Genomic DNA, 5,791 nt, shown 5'->3' with positions numbered 1-5,791 from the left:
CTTGAGCAGTTTTACCAGAAAAATTTAGTAAAATTGCAGTATCCAGATGTGCAAGCATAATTAAGACCTATCCACGCACTCCATGCTTTAATTGCGGCCAAAGGTGCATCTACTCAATGCTAATTTGAAGGGTGATTTATGTTATATCGCTTATTTTGCATTATGCATTTTTAATTAATTAACATTACTTTGTAGATGTTTTTTTCACTTTGACATTAAAGAGGGGATTTTTGTAAATTATTGTAAAAATTGATCAAGATTCCATTTATAAAAGCAGAAATATCCATGGGGGGTGAATACTTTTTATAGGCACTGTAATAATGAATCTGTTCAAGCGTTAAGTGATACATGACATTACTGATCCAGTGTTTAAATATAGGTGGAGACTTATCCTTGAACTAAAACAATGTGCCTGGCTAGGAGAGTTTCAAATGCTATCATCGTTTTTCCCCGGTTGCCTATGCCAAGCCCTTGTGGTACTACTCCAAAAATGGCAATGACTGGTGATGGTTCAATATGAATATCTAATTATTCGTTATTGTTATCTCTAGTTATCTAGAGAAAAAAGCAAAAATCAACAGTGGAAAATGGTATGTTGCAGGATTTTAAATCTCATTACATGAGAATCAATGTGTTAAGAGTTTTTGCATGTAAATGAGATCTGCAAATTGTGTTTACTAGGTGAAAAGTGTTTATGGTTTTGTCAACAGTGATCAATAAATGTGTTCAGGTCTCTGAGCATTTGTTCAGAGAATGGGATTTAGTGTTTTAGCAATTGTGAAAAACTGTAAAATACAATTGCTTATGAAATACATAGGAGATACGTTCTATTGGACTGTCTGCACAGACAACCAGATCACAGTTGAGGTCATTTGTGACAAAGCTCCCTCTTGTGTTCTCTTCCTTTAAAACGTCAGTTCCCTCTGGTCTTTTTTTCTGTTTTCAGGATGTTCATATCAGAGATGTTACATTACTTTGACTTGTAGGATTTGTACACGAAGGCTACACAGCTCTTTCCTTAAATATTGGAAGTCTAACATTATGCACACACATCTATGGAACATTTCCAGTCAATGGACTGCAATCTTTGCAATCAATGATTTTATTAGTGAAAAAAAATTGGATTTTCTGTTTCTTGTTGAGACTTGTCCCCAAATTATTCTTGTTGAATTTCCCCAAATTATAATTTCTTCCCTTTAGACAAGGCAAACGAGGTGGTGGAATTGCCTCCATTCTCTCAAACAAATATAGTTGCACACGAGTCAACTTTGGCGAATTCGCTTCCTTTGAGTATATTGCCCTCACTCTGAAGGCTGACCCAGTTGTACTTCTATTAACCTTATACCGCCCTCCTAAACTATGGACTGGCTTTCTCGACCAGTTTTCTGAACTTATGTCGCTCATCATCACTAGCTATGATCGGATAATTGTAAATGGCGACTTCAATATTCATGTCAATAAGACAACTGATGCTAAAGCCAGTAAGTTCCTTAATGTGTTGGACAGTTTAGAGCTAAAAGCAGCATGTTACAGGACCCACCCACAACCTTGGCAACACCCTCGATCTAGTCATTTCCAGAGGGATAGAAGTCACAGACTTATCAGTAAATGATATAAATATGTCTGATCATCATTGTGTATCTTTTAATATTGTACTACATACTCCAAAAATTCATCCCGAAATTGCAATCAAATCGCGACTCTTGGACATTAGAGCAGAACAGCAGTTCATAGCTCTTATAGACTCCATAAATTTAGATATTTTACATCATCCCATTGATCAAATGGTAGAGGCTCTTAATCGTGAATTAGGCTCTGCTTGACAGAGTGGCACCCTTAAAAGACTAAAAAAAGCCCCTGTAGCAAACTGACACCTTGGATGAACGAAAATATCCATGATCTAAAAAAGATCATGTAGGAAAGCTGAGAGAACATGGAGAAAAACTAAGTTACAGGTTCACCGTGCCATTCTAAAAGAAAAAATTGCAAATTATAATAGAGCTATTCGAATGAGAGGAGGAACCACTTCTCTAAGGTAATTGCTGAAAACATTGGAAACTCTAGGGTGTTGTTCTCTACCATTGATAGGCTATTGCATCAAACACCTTTTGATACACTCAGTCAGGCATCCTCTCTAAGATGCGAAGAATTTGCAGACTTCTTCAAAAACAAAGTCATTTCTATAAGGGAGGCTATTGGTAACACAAGTAATATGTTTGATAGTACACCCAAAAACAGCCCCCAAAATTAAGGTCCTTTAGCACTATTACTCAATCTGAGCTTGGTAAAATTATAACTCAAACCGGCTCCTCAACATGTGTTTTAGATCAAATCCCTACTACATTCCTCAAAAAAGTATATGATGGCTTAGCTCCCTTTTTTCTCAAGGTAATAAATACCTCATTAGAAACAGGTATATTTCCAACTGCTTTTAAAACCGCTGTTGTGAAACCTTTACTTAAAAAGTCTAAACTTGACCATACCAATCTGAGCAACTACAGGCCTATATCAAATCTATCGTTTTTTTTGAGCAAAGTACTTGAAAAAGTTGTTTGCAATCAGTTAAATACCTTCCTCAACGAAAACAGTATCCTTGAAAAATTCCAATCAGGTTTTAGATCAAATCACAGCACAGAAACGGCTCTAGTAAAGATAGTCAATGATCTCAGACTAGCTACCGACTCAAACAAAGTCTCAATCCTTATTCTTCTGGATTTGAGTGCGGCATTTGACACCATTGATCATAGCATCCTAATTCACCGCCTTGCTAAGGGGTGGGTCTCTCTGATAATGCTCTAAACTGGTTTCAAACCTACATTACTGGCAGAGATTTTTATATCAGTCTAGGAGATCATGTATCTGAAAAACATGACTTGCCTTTTGGTGTGGCCCAGGGAGCTGCCTTGGTCCCCTGCTATTTTCTCTATATATGCTCCCATTGGGAAACGTCATAAGTCAGCATAATGTAAACTTCCACAGCTACGCAGATGATACCCAATTGTATCTTTCTGTGGAGCCAACTAACCCAGATGGCCTTTGCTCCCTCACTGCATGCCTAACCTCCATTAATCAGTGGATGAGCAAAAACTTTTTGAAACTAAATGATGACAAAACAGAGGTACTTCTGGTTGGACCAAAACTAAAGCGAGATATTATTCTTAGTAATCTGGGGAACTTGGCACACCAGGTCAAACCAAAAGTAACAAGCCTCGGTGTCATCTTAGATGCAGAGTTAAGTTTTAAGCCCCATATCAGTAAAGTTACTCAGACAGCCTATTTCCACTTGAGAAACATTGCCAAAGTGCGGCCCTTTTTAACTCAACAAGATGCAGAAAAACTAATTCACGCCTTTATCACTAGCAGGTTAGACTACTGCAATGCACTTTTCACTGGTCTTCCCAAAAAACATCTAAAGAAATTGGCACTCATACAGAACTCTGCGGCTAGACTTTTAACTAAGACTAAGAAGAGAGAACACATCACCCCTGTGTTGGCTGAACTGCACTGGCTCCCTATTTCCTATAGAATTGATTTTAAGGTTATGTTAATTACTTACAAAGCTCTGAATGGCATAGCACCTTCATATATCTCTGAGCTTTTAATATCTTATCAACCACAAAGGAAACTTAGATCATCCAATTCTAATCTTTTAATCGTACCCAAAGTGCTCCACAAACAAAGTGGAGAAGCTGCGTTTATCCATTATGCCCCCAAACTATGGAACACCCTGCCTCTGTACATCAGTAAATATTTTTAAAAAAGATCTGAAAACATACCTGTACAGGAAAGCTTTTAGTTAACTCATCTTATCCTGTAGACTACATTTTCAGATTATTTTACATCTGCTACTATTGGAGGGCGCAGCCAGCCAGAAGCAGATGGGCTCCCCCTATTAAGTCAGGTTCTGCTCAAGGTTTCTTCCTGGAATATGGGAGTTTTTCATTGCCACAGTTGCCATATGGCGTGCTTGTGGGGGGTAAGAGGGTTAAGGCTGCCAGTCTTATGACGTCATTTTCTATATTTTTGATATGTTGCTGAGTATAACATAAACAGCAAAGAAAAGTGATTGATAATGACTGACTGACTATTATTGTGTTACATGCTTCAAATGTAAAGCACTTTGAGCTGCATTCTGTGTATGAAAGGTGCTATACAAATAAATCTTTATTATTATTATTATTATTATTATTATTATTATTATTATTATTATTATTATTATCAATGCAATGCACGATATGACACTAAAAATAACAAGAAGCTGGACTTCTTGACTGTGCACTCTCAAAATAACAGTTTAATACTGCACAATTCACTTTAGACCAGTCACTGGCATTATCATTTTCAGTGGCATCAAAATAGCAATGTGTGATCAATGTGCCTGACCACACCTAATTTCTTCTCCGACATGCAAGGGAATGTGCTTTTCATTCAGTTCATCTGTTATAGACAATGAGTGCACCTGACAATGTCATAGACAATGTGTGCACCTGACAATGTCATAGACAATGTATGCACCTGACAGGACAATGATAACTGTGTTGGCCACAAACTAGCAGAGACTGGCTCCACGATGCGCTGGGCATAAGGTACTTCAAAAGTACCACACTCATGATCCAGTTGATCACAGCCATCACGTGTCACGTACCTTCAACAGAAATGGAAAACAGCATTGACAAGGAGAGGAAAGGGGAGAGTGAGGACAAAGTAGACAAGGACCAATTGTATCTGATGAGATTCGAGCAGCATTGCATGCTTGACTATGGTATGTTGTAAAGAATGGGTTGAGCCATGCAACATAATGGAAGGATGGATTTACCAGAGGGCGCTGTGGTGCAACTGGCTACAGTGCCCATACCATAATCGAGTCAGTGTGCCTAAAGTAGTGGTTCTCAAACTTTTTATGTCATTCCCCACTTTGGAGGTGGGGAATTTTCAATCACCCCATCACCACGGCAAAATATTATTTTCACATTTTGGTTCCACATTACATTTCCCGTCTCGGTCCGCAGGATCTGATGATGTTTTAATTCATATGTCGGTCTGTTTTATGACTCCTATGTTTGTGTGTGGCTATTTTGTTTTGAATCTATGATCTTCCTTGCCAAAAAAAGAAAGGCATTATTAAAGATAGGCACAAAAAACAAAACAATTTCCTCTTGTTCTTCGCGCCCCACCTGTCATGTCTCTATTCCCCACTAGTGGGGCCCGCCCCACACTTTGAGAACCACTGGCCTACAGGGACCCAGGTTAGAGTCCAACGGGTCATTTCCCGATCCCACCCAGTTTCTCACTCGAAGCCTGTCACTCTCCTCACTGTCCTGTTAGATTAAAGGTATACATTTTTTTTTTTTTAAAGGATGGATTTGCCATTTAAGAAGATTCTTCCATTGTTGTCTTTAGAGAGCCTGAGATATGGCCAAAGTGCTACATGAGTGCCATACAGTGACAAAATAAGGGTTTTTAAATCAATAAGTGATATAAGTGTTTAATTTGGAAAAAGATCTGGAGTGTTCTGCTATTTGTGTGTGTGGTTCTGTAAATTGTGTGTGTTTTGACAAAATCCCTGTTTTTGCTTTGCTTAAAAAACTTTGCTTAAGCAATCGTAATCTGTAAAGCACAACATCCCAACAACTAGGCTATGTTAGCAGGTCAATATACTTTAGGATTATGTTGAAACTCCAAGACCTGTGTTTGTTTCTTAAGTGGAACATGCCGATGGGGACACTTGAAATAACAGGAGCCTTTCTGCCTAATGCTGGGGGTCTCTGCATGTGTGTGTCTGTCATATTAT

The sequence above is a fragment of the Alosa alosa genome, chromosome 2 (genome assembly GCF_017589495.1).
Source record: "Alosa alosa isolate M-15738 ecotype Scorff River chromosome 2, AALO_Geno_1.1, whole genome shotgun sequence".
Classification (NCBI taxonomy): Eukaryota; Metazoa; Chordata; class Actinopteri; order Clupeiformes; family Clupeidae; genus Alosa; species Alosa alosa.
Note: the sequence above shows the minus strand (reverse complement) of the source record.